Source organism: Polypterus senegalus, chromosome 10, assembly GCF_016835505.1.
Source record: "Polypterus senegalus isolate Bchr_013 chromosome 10, ASM1683550v1, whole genome shotgun sequence".
Taxonomy (NCBI): Eukaryota; Metazoa; Chordata; class Cladistia; order Polypteriformes; family Polypteridae; genus Polypterus; species Polypterus senegalus.
The window spans coordinates 6,562,571-6,587,390 of record NC_053163.1 but is presented as its reverse complement, the minus strand read 5'-3'; the positions used below and the strand labels follow the sequence as shown (position 1 = coordinate 6,587,390).

The following is a 24,820-nucleotide window of genomic DNA, read 5'->3' as shown; positions in this document are numbered from 1 at the left end:
ATGTGTCACAAATTACCCCTGACAGTCTTCTCCACCCACTCCACCCTGCCTGCACTCTCTTTTTCACTTCTCTTCCACAATCCCCATTACTCTGTACTGTTGATCCCTAGTATTTAAACTCCTCCACCTTTGCCAACTCTACTCCTTGCATCCTCACCATTCCACTGACCTCCCTCTCATTCACACACATGTATTTTGTCATGATGGTCCTACTGACCTTCATTCCTCTCCTCTCAAGAGCAGATCTCCACCTCTCCAGGGTCTCCTCAACCTGCTCCCTACTCTCATTACCGATCACAATGTCATCAGCAAACATCACAGTCCACGGGGACTCCTGTCTACTCTCGTCTGTCAACCTGTCCTTCACTATTGCAAATAAGAAAGGGCTCAGAGCCGATCCCTGATGTAATCCCACCTCCGTCACTCCTACCGCAGACCTCACCACGGTCACACTTCCCTCGTACATATCCTGTACTACTTTTACGTATTTTTCTGCCACTCCCGACTTCCTCATACAATACCACAGCTCCTGTCAGTCATCCTGTCATATGCTTTCTCCAGGTCCACAAAGACGAAATGCAACTCCTTCTGGCCTGCTCTATACTTCTCCATCAACATCCTCAGAGCAAACATCACATCTGTGGTGCTCTTTCCTGGCATGAAACCATCCTGCTGCTTACTAATCATGCACTTCCTGATTCACTTCTCCACATCATCCAACCTTCTCTCTCTTGTTCTCTTCATTCATCAGCCTTTCAAAGTCCTCTTTCCATCTGCTCATCACACTCTTCCTCACTTGTGAGTACATTTTCATCTTTATCCTTTATCACCCTAACCTGCTGCTCATCTTTCCCAGCTTGGTACCTCTGTCTCGCCCACCGGTCCTTTTCTCCTTTCTTAGTGTCCAACTTCTCATACAACTCATCATACGCCTTTTCTTTAGCCTTTGCCACCTCTCTCTTAATCTTGCGCCTTATCTCCTTGTACTCTTGTCTACTTTCTGCAATTATCTGACTATCCCACTTGTTCTTTACCATCCTCTTCCTCTTTATACTCTCCTATACTTCCCCATTCTACCACAAGCACCCTTCTTGCTGTCACCCTTACTACATCTGCTGTAGTTTCCCAGCTGTCTGGTGACTCTTCACTGCCACCCAGTGTCTGTCTCACCTCCTCCCTAAACTCAACCTTGCAGTCTTCCTTTTTCAACTTCCACCATTTGATCCTTGGCTCTGCCCTCACTCTCTTCTTCTTCATCTCCAACTTCATCCTACAGACCACCATCCTATGCTGCTTAACTACACTTTCCCCTGCCCCCGCTTTGCAGTCTTTCGTCTCCTTCAGATCAGTTCTTCTGCATAGGATGTCATCTACCTGTGTGCATTTTCCTCCACTCATGTGCATCACCCTATGTTCTCCCCTCTTCTTTGAATATGTATTCATGTCCATACGTATACAGCCATGTCCATCCTTTTGGCAAAATCCACTATCCTCTGACCTTCTTCATTCCTCTCCTTGACACCATACCTACCCATCACCTCCTCGTCTCCTCTGTTCCCTTCACCAACATGTTCATTGAAATCTGCTCCAATCACCTCTTTCTGTCCCTTGGGTACACTGTCCATCACTTCATACGTGTAGTCTCATCAACATTCTCCCAGCACTGACTCCTTAGGCAGAACAAACATCTTTAATGCTGGACCCAGGATTACATCCAGTGCCACAGCATTGCAAGTTGGAAGCACTTCTGGGTCAGATGGAAGCCCTTCAAAGAAGGAGCAAGTCCTCCCCTACTGCTCCCTCTGGTGGCATCCAAGAACCCCAACAGGGTTGACCCAGAGGACTACAATTCCCATCCTGCCCCATGGGTATCCATGTGGGAGTTCCACCAAAAATATACACTGCTCAAAAAAAGGAAAGGAGCTCTTTGAAAACACATCAGATCTCAATGGGAAAAAAATCCTGCTGGCTCTCTCTACTGCTATGGACTGATATAGTGATGTGTGAGGAAAGAAAGGATGGAAATGAAAATGATCAACCTACAGAGAGAGGGCTGAATTCAAAGACACCCCGAAAATCAAAGGGAACAAAATGATGCGGCAGGCTCGTCCATTTTGCGGAAATTTCATAGCAGTAACTCCAAATCATACTCAGTAGTTTGTATGGCGCCCACGTGCTTGTATGCATGCCTAACAACATCGGGGGTTGGTGGGGGATGTGTGCATGCTACTAATAAGATGACAGTCTGTGTTTTGGGGGATCCCCTCCCAGATCTGGACCTGGGCATCACTGAGCTCCTGGACAGTCTGAGACATCGGATGGACAAAAACATAATGTCACACCCACAGGTGTTCTATTGGATTGAGGTCAGACGAGCAGAGCGTGGAGGCCAGTCAATGGGATCAATTCCTGCATCCTCTCGCCACATGAGGCCAGGTATTGTCATGCACCAGGAGGAACCCAGGACCCACTGCACCAGCAGATGGTTTAACAATGGGTCCAAGGATTTCATCCCGATACCTAATGGCAGTCAAGGTGCCCACCGTTGTCTAGCCTGTAGAAGTCTGCGTGTCCCACCATGGATACGCCTCCCTAGATATACCATTATTGAGCCCCAACCAAACCGGTCATGCTGAACGATGTTACAGGCAGCATAACATTCTCCACAGCTTCTCCAGACCCTTTCATGTCTGTCACATGTGCTCAGGGTGAACCTGCTCTCATCTGTGAAAAGCACAGAGTGCCAGTGGTGGACCTGCCAATTCTGGTATTCTTTGACAAATGCATATTGAGCTCCACGGTGCCCACTAGAGGACATCGGGTCTGTTTCTGATTGTTTGCTCCGAGACATTCACACCAGTGGTCGGCCTACCTGCTGGAGGTCATTTTGTAGGCTCTGGCAGTACTCACCCTGGTCCTCCTTGCCTAAAGGAGCAGATAGCGGTTGGTCCTGTTGATGGGTTAAGGCCCTTCTACGAGGGGCCCTGTCCAGCTCTCCTGTTGTAACTGCCTGTCTGTCTCCTGGAATCTCCTCCATGCCCTTGAGACTGTGCTTGGAGAAACAGCAAACCTTCTGGCAATGCCATCCTGGAGAAGTTGGACTACCTGTGCCACCTTTGTAGGGTCCAGGGGCCTCATGTATAACGCCGTGCGTAGAACTCGCACTATAACATGGCGTAAGCACAAAAGCCGAAATGTGCTTACGCACAGAAAAATCCAGATGCAGGAATCTGTGTGTACTCCAACTTCCACGTTCTTCCGCTACATAAATCCCGATCAGCGTGAAAACTAACGCTCGTGCACGCGCATTATGTAACGCCCCAACTCCTCCCAGAATTACGCCTCTTTGAATATGCAAATCAATATAAATCGCCCTTAAGCGCAGCCTTCTGTGAAAAGACAATGGGAAAAGTACAGGGAAAATATAAGAATTTCAGCGAATACCAAGTGGAGGCAAAGGAAAAACATACTATTTGTTCAAATAAACCGTGGTATAATCAACAAAAGGAAGTTGATCGAGTGACATAGCGTGTTGGAGAAACTTGAAAGCTCACATTCACAAAATCGCACAGTGCCGGAAATAAAAAAGAAGTCACATATCAAAGTTGGCGTGAAAAGAAGAGTTGTAGTCCACTGTCTGAGTGTCATATGAAAGTTTATTAGGGTACAGAGAAATAAAAGGCACACAGTGGGGAAAAAGCACGAAATGTCAACTTCAATCTCGACATTTCCACTTTAATCACGTAGTTTATTTTGTCATTAAAGTAGAACATCATAAACTTCATCTTAAAATTGTTTAATTAACCAGTTTCTCAAATCACATCGTAACTAAAGTAGCACGTTAAATGCTTTGTTTTGTATTTGATCTTCTATGTGCTCTATGTGTGTGAATCACTACTTGCTTCTTAAACCGACTCTCTTCCTCCAACTGGACACAGAGTCCATTACATTTGTGATATTACAGCTCTCTGAATAATTAAATACTGAGATGTATACGTGATATCATTTTCATGATGATAGGAGTTAAAGCACGTTATTAAACATGTGTTTCACTTCGATGAAATAATTTATTGCAGCAGTACTCAGGGGTGGCTCTGGGCTTGTGGTGGCACTGGGCAGAGGAAGAATCGGTGACTCCTTCGCCTGCCCATCAGTAAGGTAGCTTATGCCCAGTGGATGGCCTCGTCCGTTGCAGACACTGCATAGTCACCTCGTGCTCATGACACAAGCGTTTATGTTTTGTCAAAATTTGACGCTGTGTTTTTAGCTGTGTTGTTATTTTCTCTTTCTGTTTTATATTCAATATATGTTGGCGTAGCCGTCACTGCAGTCCTTGCTTTTCTTTCCCCAAATACCCAATCACCACACAATCAGCTCTGTAATAGAAGTTAAGCCATCTGTAAGCTTAGCGCCGATTCTTCAAAACGTTTAAAGAACATTGAAATATCTTCGTAGTACATGTTTAATTATTCTATCCTTCACGACACTCCCAGTGAAGAATATAGATTATTTAAATGAAGTTAAAGTTTTATGTGTATAATTTAACAAACCTATTTTGCTGCATTTCACCTTAAAAATGATATCGTCATCATATGTAAATACGCGCTTTATAAAGTGGCTCAGGTTGTGAGATATTATAACTGTAGTGCAAGTTTACAGTGAGGTGATTGTACTTATAAGTACAAACCGTTCTACAAGGAGCGATTGATTGAGTGCATTTATAATTCTTGGGATGAAACTGTTTCTGAACCGCGACGTCCGTACAGGAAAGGCTTTGAAATGTTTTGCTGTGGCTGAGACAGCGTGTGCTTAATGCCGTATACCGATAATTCTCTTTCCGATCAACTGCTGCTGTGATTCCCACTCAGATACAGTGATATAAATACTCTGAGTCGTGCAGTGAGAGAAATATGGAAAAAGATGATCCACTGTGGCAACTCCTAATGGGAGGAGCTGAATGAAGAAGAAGAGGAAGGTGCAGTGAGAGTAACAACGCTAAAGCAGTTCTGGTATTTGGAATACTATGGCTGTTCCCTGGACCATTATATTGTTACAAGTTAATTACAATCAGATGCGTTACACTAATAAACAATATGCGGTTAGTTTCAGTGTATTTATAAAGCCGCGTCATGAAAATAATGAGTAATCACACAAGAACAGTAGCACTGCTTTGACGCTGGGTGCCGCCAGTCTGCAAAACCGAGCGGAGAACTTGCGTACGACAAGGCATGAGGTACCGTGGAAAAGTGCGTGGCTTTACGTCAAGTGTAGGTTTTATACATCGCGATTTGAACGTGGAAAAGTTCTTACGCAACATTTCTGTGCGTACGCACCGTTTATACATGAGGCCCCAGGTATAGCCTCATGCTACCAGTAGTGACACTGAGCATAGCCAAATGCAAAACGAGTGACAAAACAGATGAGGAGGGAAAAATGTCAGTGGCCTCCCTCCACCTGTTAAACCATTCATTCCTGTTTTAGGGGTCATCTCATTGTTGCCCCTCTAGTGCACCAAATCAGCTGAAACTGATTAACAAGCCCCTCTGCTACTTAACTGAGGGAGATCAATAGCCTACAAGTTTCATTGACTTGATGCTATACTCAGATTATAAATGTTCCTTTAATTTTTTTGTACAGTATATATTGGGGGAGACCATATTCCGGTGAAGCTGCCATCATTTCTACTTCCTAATAGGCATCCCTTCCAGGAAAGGTACAAGCATCCATCCCGGTTGGTTTGCCTGTCCATCTGAGTCCTTTCATTCCGGCCTCCTTTCCTAGTAAGGAACTTGCTTCCATCCCAGTTGGGCATGGAGAATCGACCGTGACACTCACAATGTCATAATCAAAATTAACAAAAATGCAAATTTGTCACATTGAAAAACTAAGTCCACCTGTACATTTATCAACACTCAGCAGTCCATCAAATGAGAATCAAGTGGTCCAGATGAAGTGCCAACGGTTAAAACCTTCTTAGGGAGTCTGTAGGTGGAAATGACTGTCTTATTGAAACCACAGATATTAAGGGCCTGGTGTACTCTTAGCTATTGACATGTGTGGGATCATCATGCCAAGATCATAAGATCTCTATAAGACCCTCAGAAAGAAGGATGTGGACACTTATACATCTGGCAAGGGATTTAAAACGATAACCAAATGATTTGAAATCAATCATTCCACTGTAATGAAAATCATCTTCAAGTGGCATTGATTTCAAATGACTGCTTATTGTCCAGGAAATCCAAGCCAAGTAAATTTAGAAGCCAAGAGCTGCATGTCTAATACTAAAAGAAGTCTCCAAGAACCACAAAATTTCATCATGGGACCTGCAGGTACCACAGTTGCATCTACAATCAGAAAGAGGTTGCACAAATGTGACCTGCATGTGAAATGTGCCAGAAAAAAAGGCTTTGCTGTCCAAAACGAACATCAGAGCAAGACAACAGTTTGCCAATGAACATCTAGGAAAAGACCAGGGGCCTACGTAGAACTCGCACTATAACATGGCGTAAGCACAAAAGCTGAAATGTGCTTACGCACAGAAAAATTCAGATGCAGGAATCTGTGCGTACTCCAACTTCCACGTTCTTCTGCTTCATAAATCCCGATCAGCGTGAAAACTAACGTTCGTGCACGCGCTTTATGTAACGCCCCAACTCCTCCCAGAATTACACCTCTTTGAATATGCAAATCAATATAAATCGCCGTTAAGCTCAGCCTTCTGTGAAAAGACAATGGGAAAAGCACGGGGGAAAATATAAGAATTTCAGTGAATACCAAGTGGAGGCAAAGGAAAAACATACTATTTGTTCAAATAAACCGTGGTATAATCAACAAAAGGAAGTTGATCGAGTGACATAGCGTGTTGGAGAAACTTGAAAGCTCACGTTCACAAAATCGCACAGTGCCGGAAATAAAAAAGAAGTCACATATCAAAGTCGGTGTGAAAAGAAGAGTTGTAGTCCACTGTCTGAGTGTCATGTGAAAGTTTATTAGGGTACAGAGAAATAAAAGGCACACGGTGGGGAAAAAGCACGAAATGTCAACTTCAATCTCGACATTTCCACTTTAATCACGTAGTTTATTTTGTTATTAAAGTAGAACATCATAAAATCCATCCATCCATCTTCTAACCCGCTGAATCCGAATACAAGGTCACGGGGGTCTGCTGGAGCCAATCCCAGCCAACACAAGGCACAAGGCAGGAACCAATCCAGGGCAGGGTGCCAACCCACCGCAGGACACACACACACCCACACACCAAGCACACACTAGGGCCAATTTAGAATCACCAATCCACCTAACCTGCATGTCTTTGAATTGTGGGAGGAAACCGGAGCACCCGGAGGAAACCCACGCAGACACGGGGAGAACATGCAAACTCCACGCAGGGAGGACCCAGGAAGCGAACCCGGGTCTCCTAACTGCGAGGCAGCAGCGCTACCACTGCGCCACCGTGCCGCCCCAACATCATAAAATTCATCTTAAAATTGTTTAATTAACCAGTTTCTCAAATCACATCGTAATTAAAGTAGCACGTTAAATGCTTTGTTTTGTATTTGATCTTCTACTCGTATGTGATCTGTGTGTATGAATCACTACTTGCTTCTTAAACTGGCTCTCTTCCTCCAACTGGACACAGAGTCCATTACATTCGTGATATTACAGCTCTCTGAATAACTAAAATACTGAGATGTATACGTGATGTCATTTTCATGATGATAGGAGTTAAAGCACGTTATTAAACATGAGTTTCACGGCGCAGTGATTGTGTGCGACCTTTGATGAAATAATTTATTGCAGCAGTACTCAGGGGCGGCTCTAGGCTTGTGGTGGCACTGGGCAGAGGAAGAATCGGTGGCTCCTTCGCCCGTCAATGTCAGTAAGGTAGCTTATCACGGTGGATGGCCACGTCCGTTGCAGACACTGCATAGCCGCCTCATGCTCATGACACAAGCATTTAACTTTTGCCGCAATTTGTTGCTGTGTTTTTAGCTGTGTTGTTATTTTCTCTTTCTGTTTTATATTCAATATATATTGGCGTAGCCGTCACTGCAGTCAGTGCTTTTCTTTTCCCAAATACCCAATCAGAATTGGGGAGCACCGATTCTTCAAAACGTTTAAGGAACATTGAAATATCTTCGTAGTACATGTTTAATTATTCTATCCTTCACGACACTCCCAGTGAAGAATATAGATTATTTAAATGAAGTTAAAGTTTTATCTGTATAATATAATAAACATATTTTGCTGCATTTCATCTTAAAAATATCGTCATCATATGTAAATATGCGCTTTATAAAGTGGCGCAGGTTGTACGATATTATAACTGTAGTGCAAGTTTACAGTGAGGTGATTGTACTTATAAGTCCTAACCGTTCTACAAGGAGCAATTGATTGAGTGCGTTTATAGTTCTTGGGATGAAACTGTTTCTGAACCACGAGGTCCGTACAAGAAAGGCTTTGAAACGTTTTGCCATGGTCCTTGAAGCTGTATACCGATAATTCTCTTTCCGATCAGCTGCTGCTGTGATACACACTCAGATACAGTGATATAAATACTCTCACTGCACCACTCAGAGTAATATGGAAAAAGATGATCCGCTGTGGCAACTCCTAACGGGAGCAGCTGAAAGAAGAAGAAGAAGAAGGTGCAGTTAGAGTAACAACGCTAAAGCAGTTATGGTATTTGGAATACTATGGCTGTTCCCTGGACCATTATATTGTTACAAGTTAATTACAATCAGATGCGTTACACTAATAAACAATATGCAGTTAGTTTCAGTGTATTTATAAAGCTGCATCAGGAAAATAAGGTGTAATCACACAGGAACAGTAGCATTGCTTTGACGCTGGGTGCCGCCAGTCTGCAAAACCGAGCAGAGAACTTGCGTACGACAAGGTATGAGGTACGGTGGAAAAGTGCGCGGCTTTACGCCAAGTGTAGGTTTTATACATCGCGATTTGAACGTGGAAAAGTTCTACGCAACATTTCTGTGCGTACGCACCGTTCATACATGAGGCCCCAGGCCTTCTGGGACAATGTGCTCTGGACAGACAAATTAACAAGAGAGATGTTTGGCCACAGTAACAGTAGAGTCGTGGTCAAAAGTTCTGAGAATGTCCCAAGTGTTGGTTTTCACATAATTTGCTGCTTCAGTGTTTTTAGATCTTCTTGTCAGATGTTTCTATGGTATACTGAAGTAGAATTACAAGCAGTTCAGAAGTCAATCAACTTCTTGGCCCAATCCTGACTGATGGCAGCCCATTTTTGCAGAATCAGAATTGGTGGGTCTGTTTGCCCACCCACCTCTTGAGGATTGACCACAAGTTCTCAGTAATATTGAGGTCTGTGGTGTTTCCTGGCCATGTACCCCAAATTGCTATGTTTTGTTCCCTGAGCCCCTTAGTTGTCACTTTTGCCTTACAGCCCAGTGCTCCATCATTGTTGGTCACCAAACTGTTCTTGGATGGGTGGGATATGTTGCTCTTAGATGATGTTTTAGTGCCATTCTTTATTCCTGGCTTGGGATCGGGGGGCGATGCACTACCAGTGCAGAGCTGGTTCAGGAATGTCGGCAGGCAGGTGTGAGTGAGGTGAAGACTTTAGAAGGATGGCCTGGTGGGTGTCAAGAAGGGCAGTAAAGAAGCCAAGAAAAACATCAGGGACAGACTGACATTCTGTAAAAGGTACAGGGATTGGACTGCTGAGGACTGCTGGGCTAAAGTCATTTTCTCTGATGAATCCCCTTTTGGGGCATCCAGAAAAAAGAAAAGGTGAGTGGCGCTACTATCAGTCCTGTGTCAGGCCAACAGTAAAGCATCCTGAGACCATTCATGTCATGTTGGGTTGTCTCTCACTCCCAATTTAGCCTAAGAACACAGCACTGAATAAAGAATGGGACCTAAACATCCTCCGAGAGCAACTTCTGCTAACCATTCAAGAACAGTTTGGTGACCAACATGATGGAGCACTGGGCAATAAGGCAAAAGTGACAACTAAGTGGCTCAGGGAACAAAACATCGAAAATTGAGGTGCATGGCCAGGAAACTCCCCAGACCTTTAATCCTATTGAGAACTTGTGGTCAATCCTCAAGATAGCGGGTGGGCAAACAAAAACCCACCAATTCTGACAAACTCCAAGCATTGATTACATAAGAATGGGCTGCCACCGTTCAGGATTTGGCCCAGAAGTTGATTGACAGACAGCCTGCCAGGGCGAATTGCAGAGGTCTTGAATAAGAAAGAAAGGCCAACATTGCAAATTTCGACTCTGAGCATAAACTTCATGTCATTGTCAATAAAAGCCTTTGAAACTTCTGAACTGTTTGTAATTCTGCTTCAGTACACAATAGAAACATCTGACAAAAAGATCTAAAAATACTGAAGCAGCAGACTTTGTGAAAACCAACACTTGGGTTGTTCTCAAAACATTTGGCCACGACTGTAGACATGTTTGTTGAAAACCAAAGACAGCATTTCAGGAGAAGAACATCAAACCAACTGTGAAGTCTGGTGGTGAAAATGTTCTGGCTTGGGGTTGCTTTCCTGCCTCAGAGCCTGGGCAGCTTATAGTTACCAAGTCAACTATGAATTCTGCATCATATGAAAGTGTGCCTCCTGCCTGAGAGTTGTAGTTGAATCAGAAACGGGCCTTTCAACAAAATAATGATCAGAATCACAACAGCAAATCCACCACGGTGTCTCTCATGAAGAAGAAATGGAGGGTTATGGACTGGCCGACTCAAAGCCCTGAAATGCTGTGTGGGGGATTTATAACAGGCAGGACATGCAAGAAAACCCACAGAGTTTTGCATGGGGGAGTTGATGTCAGAGATGGGTTAGCAGTTATGCAAAATATCTACAAGAAGTCATTTCTGATCTAAGGGGCAACAGCAGCATCTGAGGCCAAAGGTGGACTTACTTTTTTTCCCCAGTAGACCATTACAGCTATTGATGTCTTTGTTGAATAAATGATTGAGAAGACAATGCATGGGCTTTTATTCAAGACTGCTACATTCATCTGTAGGCATGAGGAGCTAATGCTTGTCTGTTCAAATATGTTGAAAAAGTCAACAAATTCTAAGAGGTGCGCATACGACTTCATGGATGGTGGAGATCAACTCCTTTTCTAAGATGCCAAATGAAAGATCTCTTTCCCGCTATTCCCTGGGGTATTTGAAGGGTACACTCTTAGAAATATTTTATATTTTGTTGAAATTCTCTCTGAGTCTTCATCAAGACTAACCAGTATGGCCTCTGGGATAGATATGAGATAGATATAATAAATATGCAAACCTTTCTATAAGCATGTCTTCACTTTGTCATATTGTGTGATTGAAGGTAGATTGATGGGCAAAAATGGAAAATATATTTATTTACAATTACATCTGCAACACAATAAACTGAGCAGAACGTGAAGCTGTCTGAATGCTTTCTAAATCCACTAAATATGAAATCCAAGTGTATTACTGAACATTCAATATGCTTTTTAATGGTTGTTATGGTGTATAAAATCTGTACATTTTGGTTTCCATTATATTTTGTTCAAGACAAGACAACAGATGAAATTAAATTAAAGCAGGTTTTCTTCCCTTACACCTTACTTTTATAACACTTGTTCATAGCTTACTGCTAATTTGGTTTTATAGCCTGGGAAAGGATGCTGAGTTGATACCTTAGGCTATTGATGGATGGACATCTGGAACAACAATTTGCTTTATGGCCTAGGACAGGAAGAACTAGTATTTCTCCGAGTACATCAAAGGTTTTGTTGTGTGGGAAAACAGACAGTGAATTAATTCATCAATCATTTGGACAGCCAGCCAATCAGGTGCATGTGTTGTGAAACCAAGGCTTGACATTTCATAATAAATATGCCTTGGTTTGGAAAGAAGAAAAGAGAAGCAAAGGGAGAAGAAAGAGAAGCAAAGGGAGAAGAAGAAAGAAGAAGAGGAATGGACGAAGACGGCCCTGGTCGTCAGAAAGGCATCATGAACACCGACTGCTAAATCAAACGCCTCCCTGGGACATTCATCCTTGTCATCTGTAACTTTTTCGTAAGCTTTTTCTAAAGACTATATATATTCAGACTTTCCTATCACTACCTATTTTCTAGTATTCTTTGTTCTTGTGGTATTATTATTATTCTTGTAATAAATACCATGCTGCTTTTAACTTTCAATGCTTTGTCTTAATGTCTAGAGTGATTGAAGTAATAAGTTAGATTTCTTTGAGCACCTGGTGACAGCCGGATTTTGCCATTATTTCTGTGCTGCGAGGTTTATATGGCTGAGAGTGAAGAGCGCTATACTCAACAGAAGGGACAGATACGATAAAGAAGGTATTCTTGGCTGATGAATGGCCTATAGTCAAGAGTGCTGAGTCTTTGTATGTTTAAATGTATTCTTGTAGACCAAAAGTAATATTTAGGTCTGAGATATCACTAAAACATGTATTGTTGTTCGTGCGAAAATAAGTAAGTTCTTGAAGTGCTGAATGACAGGCTGTTATTCCTATAGCACTTGTGTGGTTTAAAGTGCTAAGGGTTAATCAGCGTGTGTGTGTCATTCATGGAGCACTGTTGTGGTTAGGGTCTGTGTGTGTGTTTATCTATGTGTGTGTGTGTTCATCTTAAAGTGCAACAGTAGACCAACCCGATAACGAACTTTACGAGAACCCTTACCCTTGAGGGAAACAGGTAAAAGGGCAAGTGGAGGGAAATACCACGATAATACATTTTGGCGCTGAGCAGGGTTAACGGAGTAATCATGTGTTGCATTTTGTGTGTTTGGTTTCATTTTTCAAAGACAGGGATGGATCGTCCACAGGCGGCAAATATGCTGTAATCGCATGCTGGCATACAGCCGGCACATGTCAGCGTGCATCAACAGCATTTGTAAAGTTTTTTAGGTATACGGTAGAATCAGCTGTTACAGCTGTGTTTTCTCCGCTAAAAACGGAGGCAGCAGCCACAACTTTAACTGCAACGGGTGTAGAGAGTGAAGAATCGCAGGCCGTTGCGCTAGTCAAAGACAGAGAAGCCGTCTCTGCATAAAGTGGAGGCAAAGGCGGCTAAAATTGAAAACATACATTTGTCTGCTGGTCAGACAGGTTATGTATTGTTAATTATTATAAAGCAGTTAGTTATGGAGGCAAGACAGATGAGAAATAGATGGCCAAAAAGTCGCAAGCAGCTAGCAGTACACTTAGAAATGTATAAAGAGAATGCCACACAGATTAAGCAACGATCGCTCAGTGTTAAAGTGTGTGCTTTGATTTCGGGGTCTTTTGACCCTGAGAAACAGGAAATAAATGCAGGATAACTTAGTTTGTCACAGATCGCTGCACTCTCATATTTGCTTGCTGATAAGAGAGCCGCTTTTGTTGAAAGGCAAGAATACTCAGCTGTTACGCTGCACACCGGAGAGCAGTTTATAGCAGAGCAGATTGCTGATGGGACAGGAGGCAGTCATTCAAGTATGCTGGTTGTTGTGCAGGCTAAACAGGCAGAGGTGTTTTATGATAGCGAGGCGAGCGGCTTGCAGCAACAGAGATCAGCGGGGAGGAGCAGTTGTCAGGTCTCAGCGAGGGGTGGAAAGAAAACCCCCTGAGGCCAGTGTTTTAAAGGTGGTCCCCTGCAAATGAGATAAGCGGAGTGAGAGTGTAGATCTGCACAAACTGACCCTTGTTTTAAGGAAAAAGCACGTTTTTAACTTTGATTTACATTTAACACTGAAGTAGCATCGATCCTTATAACTTTAAAGGTGAACAGCTGTTACAGGCTATAGGGCAGTGAAACATCCAGCAACAGCAGTAGAAATGAAGCTGGTTATTGGGAGCATACCTTTCAAAGCCCATGTTGATTAGTGCTGCTTAGAAAACAAAGTTTACTGTCTATTGGAGAGGCAGAGTACAAGGAAAGCTGCTGTAATGTGAGGGTTATTTGTATGTGGTAATGAAAGAAAGTGTAAATGAAAATATGGTGTGCATTTGTTTAGTGATGAACAAATGCAACAATTGGTATGAAAAATGGCATGTGGCATTATAAAAACCAGCCAATGCCAAACTGTAAGTGAAAGAAAGTGAAAAGAGTTAAGTGTTTTCTTCCATTATTCTCTACTGAACTGCATTCTCTGTAGCCATTGTAGACTGCAGGGCATGAGTTGAATAATGTGACTGAAAACTAAGTGAATTAAAGAAAGAAATACAGAAGATGAAAGCAAAGCAAATGTATGTATATGAAAGCTTTTGAATGTATTTGAATTAAAAGTGAATGGATTGAAATGGCCATTTTAGCAGTTAGTTTGATTGAAATTATTGATTGGTGTTACAAGCAGCACGTTCATATTGGGGAATAAGAAAATGGAAGGCAGTGGCTTACCATCCAGTTTCTGGCACTCAGCATGTAGGGAAAATGTAGCTAGTGAGCTGAGTTGAAAGCTGTTGCTTTGATAGTAAGAAGGACATACAGAAAGGCCTGTTGTGATTCACACTAACAGCTGGGTAGTTTTTAGGGTCTTTGTTACTTCAGCACCAAAGCAGGAAGAAAGACAGGTGTCACATATTTGTTAAGTCTGTCTGGTAGGTAAAGAGCTCTAGGAGTTATTGTGGAGCAGGGACAGAAGGCAGACATTTTAATAAAATATGTGAGCACTCTCTCTTTCTCTCAATTAGAAATGAATATTATTTCATTCACTCTGGTTGTGGACAAAGTATGGCAAGTTGCAGCACTATTAATAATTACACCTGATAACAAGGTCTGGATTAATAGTCTAGGAAGAACATCATCCAGAAAATGAGAAACAGTGGCTGCTAGAAAAAGGACAAAAGACTTGATTTGACTGAAAGCCAGAAAAACTGTTTTGCATCCATTTCTACAGACTTTATTAGAACCAGAATGAACTGTTTATGTTTGGACTGAATTTGTGTGCGACAAAGTTTTTATACTAGGACCTGAAGCAAGCATCAGAATTCTGCTGAAAGAGGCCAAAGGACTGCATCATCATCACCACCATTGTCGAGCACTGGACTGAGGAAAGACACCTGGACACTGAGAGATAAAAGCTAAGTGTTCTTTTCCATAAGCACATAACATGGGATGTACTGCATGCAGAGGGAAGCTGGTTTCTAAGGGCAAGACAGGATAGTTTAGGACACATTTGTAGGGATTTCATAGGACCCAAAGGGAGAACAATGATCAAGACAATCAAGAAGACTATGAGGGAATCACTTTGTCCAAAAGGCCTAGACAGATAGGTTATGCCTTATTTTGCATTTGTTTTAATTTTTGTAGCCTGTATATTGATGTGTATAGCCCACTAGGCTAAACTAGGTGATTTAAAGTGATGTCCATTCTGGGGTGGGTTAAATGTCAATATAGTGTCTTGTGTTTTAATGGTCACTTTGAAACAGGCTATTTTCCTCCACCTTTTGAGGCCCATTAGTTGGGTGTCATAGATATTCTGTGCTTTGTGGGTGATGGAAAGGTGTAAAGGGGCATGAGTGTAAGACCAGTGGTGGAAAAGCAGTAAAGAAGCTTGCAATGTGCTAAGTGAGTACAAAGAGGGGATAAATGGAGTGCTGGATGCCCTAAAGACTATAATCTTAGTCACTTAGAGGCAAGAAGCTGCACTGCAGGGAGCTGCACAACAGTATCTGTGACTGTGGAAGTGATGCTTCAGCGAGGAGGCAGTTAGCATTCCTCTGGTGGTCCTCCAAAGAGTTGTGCTCAGGGTGCACTAACATTTGCTACATTTGAAGGGGTGGCAATGGCATTTGAGTTCTGTGATTCCACCAGGCTGGTCCCACTCTAACTACAGCTGAGCTAACCACCACGCCACAAACCACCTCACACCTGGTGTGCCTTTTATGGCTACCATAGTTAGGAACTGGGGGAAGTGCATGTCTCAGAGGGAACCATAAAACCAGGAATATAACATAAGGAACTGGACATTAAAGCTAAATTAATTAGATACATTTCAGCTTTGAATTCTAAACTAGAATGTTAGATTTGCAGTTTTGTTAATGTAATTATTTAGTGAGTAAATTGGTCCAATAATGTGTGCTACAAAAAACAACAAAGTGAACAAAATTTAGAACAAAATAGAACAACTAAATTTAGAGAAGTTTTGGGCCTTTTGACAAACTGGTATCCTACATTGTATAAGGTAGAGTTCAGAACTGTAAAGTTTATCATATAGAATTCATATGACACTATGGAAATGTAATATAATGTACAATGCAGGAGGTCATAGTTAATTTTTAGTTTTGAATGGGAAAGTGATCACATTAGAGAAGGACACTAAGAGTTGAAGGAGGCATTTCATATGAACACCAAGTAGTGGAATAAGCCAAAAATATTTTTAGTGCTCAAGGAGGGAACAGGAGAGGGTGTCCACCTGTTGGGTGCATCTTCCAGTGGTGATCTGTTGGATGGAAAGACACTTGATGCCCCATACAGGATGTCCCAATTTATTCTGGCCAGAATTGGTGGCAGTCGGATCTCTCTACTGATTGAATAAATTGAGCAGGGGAAATTACTTTGGTTTATTTGATAGTTGAGATGAAGGCCTCATCTGAGGAAACGTGTTCCTTCCTAAGACCAAGTATTTAGTTATCAGATGCAAAGACATTATAAAAACATTTCTGTTGTTTGTATAGAATTGTAGCTTAGATAGATGGACTTGTGTTTAGGGGTCCAGGGGTGGAGTAAATAGTTACCATTGTTTAGGTGAAACACAGTAATGTGGCAGACACTAATTTGGAATTGGCAAACCACTTGAACTTAGAATAGGTGTTTAAGATTTAGGCAATCCAGCTTCCATCTTGCATACAGCATCTTTGGCATTTGAAGAAATAAAGACAAGAGCTGCAGAAGTAACAGAACACAGGAATTACTAGAGTCAACTAGCCAAAGATTCAGAATCAGCTTATGGAATCATTATGAAATGACAATGGCAAATTTTGGGGTATATCTGATGGGATCCTAGTGTAAGAACTGCATCTGCTGATGAAATTTTTCTTTTTCTGCTAATTGTAGGAGCTGTGAAGTACTTCAAATGTCCTTGGTGAGCCAAATCTGCTTGAGGGACTGAGTACTTGGGCAGTAGGAGGCGACTGGAAGGGTGGGAACACACTACCAACCCGGACGGCCAAGGGTTTGAAGGACTCACAGTTCATCTTTAGTTTGTCTGACCAAAATAGGGGTGGAGTGTTATGGTGTATAAAATCTGTACATTTTGGTTTCCATTATATTTTGTTCAAGACAAGACAACAGATGAAATTAACAAATTAAAGCAGGTTTTCTTCCCTTACACCTTACTTTTATAACACTTGTTCATAGCTTACTGCTAATTTGGTTTTATAGCCTGGGAAAGGATGCTGAGTTGATACCTTAGGCTATTGATGGATGGACATCTGGAACAACAATTTGCTTTATGGCCTAGGACAGGAAGAACTAGTATTTCTCGAGTACATCAAAGGTTTTGTTGTGTGGGAAAACAGACAGTGAATTAATTCATCAATCATTTGGACAGCCAGCCAATCAGGTGCATGTGTTGTGAAACCAAGGCTTGACATTTCATAATAAATATGCCTTGGTTTGGAAAGAAGAAGAGAGAAGCAAAGGGAGAAGAAAGAGAAGCAAAGGGAGAAGAAGAAAGAAGAAGAGGAATGGACGAAGACGGCCCTGGTCGTCAGAAAGGCATCATGAACATCGATTGCTAAATCAAACGCCTCCCTGGGACATTCATCCTTGTCATCTGTAACTTTTTCGTAAGCTTTTTCTAAAGACTATATATATTCAGACTTTCCTATCACTACCTATTTTCTAGTATTCTTTGTTCTTGTGGTATTATTATTATTCTTGTAATAAATACCATGCTGCTTTTAACTTTCAATGCTTTGTCTTAATGTCTAGAGTGATTGAAGTAATAAGTTAGATTTCTTTGAGCACCTGGTGACAGCCGGATTTTTGCCATTATTTCTGTGCTGCGAGGTTTATATGGCTGAGAGTGAGAGCGCTATACTCAACAGAAGGGACAGATACGATAATGAAGGTATTCTTGGCTGATAAATGGCTTATAGTCAAGAGTGCTGAGTCTTTGTATGTTTAAATGTATTCTTGTAGACCAAAAGTAATATTTAGGTCTGAGATATCACTAAAACATCGTATTGTTGTTCGTGCCGAAAATAAGTCAGTCTCTTGAAGTGCTGAATGACAGGCTGTGTTATTCCTATAGCACTTGTGTGGTTTAAAGTGCTAAGGGTTAATCAGCGTGTGTGTGTCACTCATGGAGCTCTGTTGTGTTTAGGGTCTGTGTGTGTTTATCTTAAAGTGCAACAGTAGACCAACCCGATAACAAACTTGACGAGAACATTTACCCTTGAGGGAACAGGTAAAGGGCAAGTGGAGGGAAATACCACGATAATACAATGGTGAAATGTGTTTCACTAATGTGATTTTTGTAAACCATAGGAGAGGATTGGAATTCAACTAAAAAGAAGTGGGGGCTCAAGGTGCGGGGTGTAGAGTGAGAGAGGGGCTGACAGCCTGCGTGGATTACAAAGCGCTGCTGCACCCACCACACGACAAACCACCCGGATTGAGATTCAAGTGCAGCCGTGCAATGGGTGACACCTCAGCACCACTCTGCCCATCATGGACTCGGCTCCTTTAATATAATAAACATAAATGATCTTGTTAATTATATAAAACGCAAACTGGTCAAGTCTGCAGATGATATTAAACTCGATGGAAGGGCAGATAATCGAGAATCAGCCTGGACAGCAGGCAGGCTTGGGTAGTTGGGTAGCAGCAGAGATTTAATTCCACCAAGTAACAGCAATTCAGTTGGGATCGCCTCAATTCCTCGTGCCCAGTTGGGTCCTTCAGGATTTCTATGGCTCATCTATTTCTTGCCAAATGAGGTTGCCGAGCTCATCCTGCAGTTAGTTGTTCCTCTCGGAACCGTGCATCAAAGATTTAACTGTTTCTAATTTTTAAGGACATCTTGGATGTGTTCTGCCCGCCTCACATCCTGCTCTTTATCATGAACAGCATATGAAAAGTCTTCAGATGTTCTACCAGAATCCATATCCTTATGGCTGAATATGGACACCATAAAACCAAGCTGGCTCTTTGAGAATCCCTCACCCCTACACACCTCGATTGAGTATTGACGTACCCCAGTGTTCAAATGTCACTCTTTTGCAGTAAAAAGACACAGCAAAACAGTAATTTGCTTCCACTTGAAGCACTGTGAACACTACTAGAGGGTGAAGAGAACAAGAGGGGGGTACTGGCAGGCATCAGGTTTCAGCCAGGAGAATGGAAGTCCATCTACTGTGTCCACTTAGCCAAGTCAGGGATGCCACTGAAGACAGCCCATGGAAGAGTTTTGTAGTTAAAAATGTGGACCCCCGCAGTGGGCATTGAACTGGGAAATCGTAGCTGCATGTACTGATCTGGTGTTGGGAAGTCTGATAGTAAATCAATCAAAGTGAATCTGCTCACCTTACATCTTGATGCTCTTTTTGGTGTCAAGCAGTGGGCTTCCTGTTACATCCTCTGTTTTCCAGCCAGTCTGCTCGCCCATAATGAGAGCACTGAAAGGCCTCTGCATGCCTAATTAGATCACAAAACTCAGTTAAAAATGATAACAAGTGACACATTTCTATATCTTCTGCATTCATTATAATTTCTTATTTTTCTTTTCAGGTTATCTGCAGATTGGATTCCATTGATATTAAGCACAGTAATGAGGGAACTCTGAATGAAAAGACAGGCATTATATCAGGTGCTCATGATGATGACCATTTCCAGAAACATGTGCAAGAAGGTGGATTGACATGCACTCTAAGAAAGGAAATACCTGATTTGGGTCTTAAAGAATATTCATACAGAAACGGAAAAAGTTTGAAAAGAACAAAGACCGTATTTCTCAGTAAAATCTGGAGCGAGGAAAATCCTCATTTGGCTTTAGAGGAGGCTATGAAATCAGCAAAGCTGTTCCGAGACGAACACAATTGCTTTATAGTCGGGAAACTGACAAAGGATATCTTGGCAAAATTAAACCTACCTCAAAGCGATGATGTTGAAAGAGTTGAAATAAAACTTGTTATTGGCTCATATAACACACAAGATAAGACCTGTGAGGTGAAATCTTTCTACTTTGTCATCGATGAAAATTGGGAAGACAGGAGCGACGGTGAGGATGTGTCCCGTATGATTGAGTTTCCTAATATTCAGGAAGACTCTAAGGAACAACGAAGACACAGTGGTGAAAAATAGGGGTAAAGACTACAGTGGACGTCCAAGCAGTAAAAGGGGGGCCAGTTTTGTGTCAAACTTCACCATCAGCAGGATCTAAAACACAAGAAGAACGTGTCAACTTCACTCAGAAGGAACCCCGACAATCTTTTTTTTTTTCCAAAAGTATTCATGACCTAAAAACTCTACTAATAATTTTCTTCTAATTTGTGGCACAAGATAACAACAGAAATGTTTAAAGTAACATTAACAAAAATGTGAACTTTACCTCTCTAGGCTCTTTGAGATGTTGGGCTGAATTAAAGCTGACCCTTTTCTCGATGCCAGTAACAAATTCTACAGACAGTCTTCTCCATCTCAGCTCTTTTCAAGTAAAGTCCATCATTAAGTAGAAACTGTGGTTGGTGAGCACTCAACACCTGTGAGAAGAACACAAAACAAAGATATGGAAGAACATCAAACAGCAGTGCCTACACAACCAAAAGAGCAGCTCTGTATGCCAGCACTTCTGATATTTGATCGAATCTTAATGAAAGACATGCACAACGTTCACCAGCCTTGAATCTCTCATGCCATCCCTGGGACATGAGAGGGCAGCTGCCCTGATCTGCATTGGGGCCACGGGGTCAAAGTTAGAAGCTCAACCCTGTTGGGGCTCATGGCCACTCCCAGGGGGCTCACCAGATGATTACAGAGCCTTGGACTGCAGTACTTCTGCTACACCAGGAAGTGCTGCCGGAAGATCATCACGGAGCACCTGGAGCACATCTGGGGCGTTATAAAAGGGGCCGCCTCACTCCAGTCAGAGAGCCGGAGTTGGGAGGAAGAGGACGGAGCTTGCAAGGAGAGGAATAGAGATGGCAGAAGAATAGAGGAAAGAGAAGAAAAAGAATGGACTGTTAGCAATTTATAGCTGTTTAGTGCATTGTGTGGTGCTGTAAACCATAAAGGAAATTAAACGTGTGTGATTTTGGACATCTGTGGTCTGTCCGTCTGTATAAAAGGGCTGAACCGCCACAATATGACAGATTTATATATAGATCTATATAGAGATTTCTACATAACGAGGAGCTCTGTTATGAGTCCTTTTAGCACAGGTATTTCTTTATGTAAGCAAAGTGACATTGTCAAACGGACTGTGTCACACCCCACTCAGGTGTCATCTCAGACCTGCAACAGTAGGACTTAAAGCTGTTCTAGTTATAAAGTGAACCCACTCTGAGGGGGAAAAGTTAATAAACCAGTTAATAATTGTTCAGATGATTTCAAAAGGACCTTTGAAATTTCTGTATTACTGTTTTGTATTAAGATAAATTATTAGTATTTTAAGGGAACTCAGGAAGCCTTTTTTCAAAGAAATTATTGAATGGGTGCTACACACACACATACATACATACATACATACTGTATATTGAAAAAATTGTGTTGGATTTGTTTAAAAATTTAAAGCCATTTTGTCCTTGCCTCTTTCTGAGTAAATTAAATGTCAGTCAGTCAGTCCTTATCCAACCCACTATATCCTAACTACAGGGTCACAGGGGTCTGCTGGAGCCAATCCCAGCCAGCACAGGGCACAAGGCAGGGAACAAACCCCAGGCAGGGTGCCAGCCCACCGCAGACACACACACACACCAAGCACACACACTAGGGGCAATTAGAGACCACCAACGCACCTTAACCTGCATGTCTTTGGACTGTGGGATGAAACCCACGCAGACATGGGGAGAACATGCAAGTTCCACGCAAGGAGGTCCCGGGAAGTGAATCCGGGTCTCCTTACTGCGAGGCAGCAGCGCTACCCACTGTGCCACCATGCAGCCCCCTATCTAAATCATTTCTATATATTAAAAATAGCAGCAGCCCTAGCACTGCCCCCTGCTGGTCAACACTGTTAACATCACCCAATTCTGATAAGGTTCCTCACACCATCACCCTCTGCTTCCTGTGTCTGAGCCAATTCTGCCCTCATCTGCACACCACACCCTGAACTCCCACTTCTTTTAGTTTGATGCCCACCCTCTCATGTGGCACCTTATCAAATGCTTTCTGAAAGTCCACATCAATAATCTCATCTGCTCCACTTTGATCGTATCCTTTTGTTGCCTCCTCATAGAATTCCAACCTGTTAGTAAAACATGACCTCCCTCTTCTGAACCCATCCTGACTGTTCAGAATAACTCCTGTCCTTGCCATGTGTTCAATCTTATCCTTAATAATTCCTTCCATTAATTTTCCTGTGATGCCCATTAAGGTTACTGGCCTCTAGTTGCTTGGATCTTCCCTGTCACCCTTTTTATATAATGGGATGATATTTGCCATTTTCCAGTCCTCCTGAAATTTCTCCAGTGCACAGTGACTTCCTAAAGATATGAACATATATTTGAACTCACTAGCCTCCTTAAGAACTCCAAGGTAAATATTATCTGGTGATTTGTTTGATTTCAGTTTATTTAATCTGAACAGCTCTTCTCTCCCAACAATTTCCAAATCCTTGGGATTACTAAAGTATCTATCTATCTATCTATCTATCTATCTATCTATCTATCTATCTATCTATCCCTCAGTACCTCCTTAGCAGCCATGTTTACCTCTGGGATGTTATCCACTTGCTCACTTGTGAACACCTCAGCAAAATGTAAGTTTAGAGCATCAGTGATAGATAGAAAGATAGATAGATAGATAGATAGATAGATAGATAGATAGATAAGGCACTATATAATAGATTTCTATTGATCTATCTATCATACAGTGCCTTTTCTATCTATCATATTATGCACATTTTCCATAATTATCTAACCATTCATATATATATATATATATAATTTGATATTGCTTAAATTCTAGCCGATCTCAGATCTATAATGAGTGACGATCGCAACGCAGCCACAAGAGCAGCGGCCACGGGAAGGATGCAAAGGAAACGAAGTCACCTGAATGACGAGGAACGTAGACTTGCTAATACGACCAGACGTACACAAAATGCACAACAAATGGATGAGCACCGTGCGGCTAAAAATACTACTAACACTGAAACAAATCGTGCAAATCGGACCCGAAGGCCAGATGAAGAACATGTGCTACAGAATGCTACTAACGCTGAAAGAAATCGTGCCAGCTGTGCACAAGCGACTGAAGAAGCTCGAGCAGCCGCAAATGCAGCACGTGTGGAAAGAAATTGAGCAGCCTGTGCCTTGCGGCGTGAAAATGCTCAGCGGCATAGCATTGCCATGTGCAATCACACGGATATTATTGAGGATGAATGGTGGTTGACGTTAATCAACCATGCACCAGTCGGGGACTGACAGGACATGATCCACCACGCCAACATAATTATTACTCCGACTCTGATTAGAGTCGTAAAATACGGTTTGTTTTGAAAATTTGTTTGCCGGAAAAAATCAAATGAGGTACGCCGAAGAGCTGAGTTCACGTCTGGCAGCCCCGTTTAAACAGGCAGCTCTTCATTACATCGGCCGATAAAGGTCTTAAGCACAAATCAGTGCCGTAATAACAAAATCATTTCAAGGACTAAAAAAACAAATAATTATTTGCAGAGAAAGTATGGGTTTCACAAACGTAGAATTTGTAGCCCGATTCAATTGGGCTCCCAGTCGCTAGTATATATATATTTACAAAGCTAATAACATTATACTTTAATGTCAAAGAGGTAACAACAGAGCGCAATGGCACTTTATGTGGTGGCTCTCTAGCTAAAGCATCTGTGCTATGTAAAAAGTGAATAAAAAAAGTAGCCATCACAAAAAAGGTAAATAAAAGACAACATTGGATTTCAAATAATAAGAAGCTGAAACAAAAAGCATCAGACATGTCAGACATGATGTACCTTGAGGTAAGAATTCTCCAAGCCACCCCAAAACGATGCCCTCTGATACTTTTATATAACATTATAGGTGGCTTAATAACTTTGAGTAAACTTGATTCCTCCCAAATTGTCTAGGAGTAAATCTATTTAAAAATATTTGTAAAAATCAATCATTCTAAACTGCTCAGAATTAAAGACACTCATTTCTCCTTTTGACATTGATGTTAAACAGATGAAAGACATACGTACACGAGCTTATCTCCGTCTCACTGAGCGTCGCGTCTTCTGCCTTTCACGGTTGCTGTTGGCAAACATTTCGTCAGTCAGCTGAGTCCTTCAGCGTCGGCGTCTACAGTCAAGGTGGAAACAACAGCGCGGAGCACTGATTTTGTTACCAGGCGGCGTCAAGAACAGGAGGAGTAGACAGCGAAGGGAGTATTTTTGACGTTATGATTTCTAAATTGATTGGTCTTAAGGCTACCTGGGTATTTTACAGAGCCAGTAGACGGGCTGGTGTCCCTGCCAGAGTCGTGTCTGCCTTATGTTTAGATAGATAGATAGATATGAAAGGCACTATATGATAGATAGATAGATAGATAGATAGATAGATAAATAGATAGATATGAAAGGCACTATATGATAGATAGATAGATAGATAGATAGATAGAATTTGGTATAGGCAGCAAGATTAGGATAGATAGATAGATAGATAGATAGATAGATA

The 24,820-nt window shown here is 42.0% G+C and overlaps 1 long non-coding RNA gene across 1 annotated transcript in view; it reads right to left on the bottom strand.

Moving 5' to 3' along the window:
* The window catches only part of LOC120536629, a 60,759-nt gene extending 36,273 nt beyond the window's left edge, over positions 1–24,486 (bottom strand). Inside the window, exons 1-4 of the long non-coding RNA XR_005635160.1 lie at positions 24,346–24,486; positions 20,542–20,692; positions 20,083–20,369; positions 19,518–19,628 (exon numbers count right to left, since the gene is read on the bottom strand). This is a non-coding gene — a long non-coding RNA (uncharacterized LOC120536629). The remainder of the gene's footprint in view (positions 1–19,517; positions 19,629–20,082; positions 20,370–20,541; positions 20,693–24,345) is intronic.
* Between the last annotated feature and the right edge of the window lie 334 nt (positions 24,487–24,820).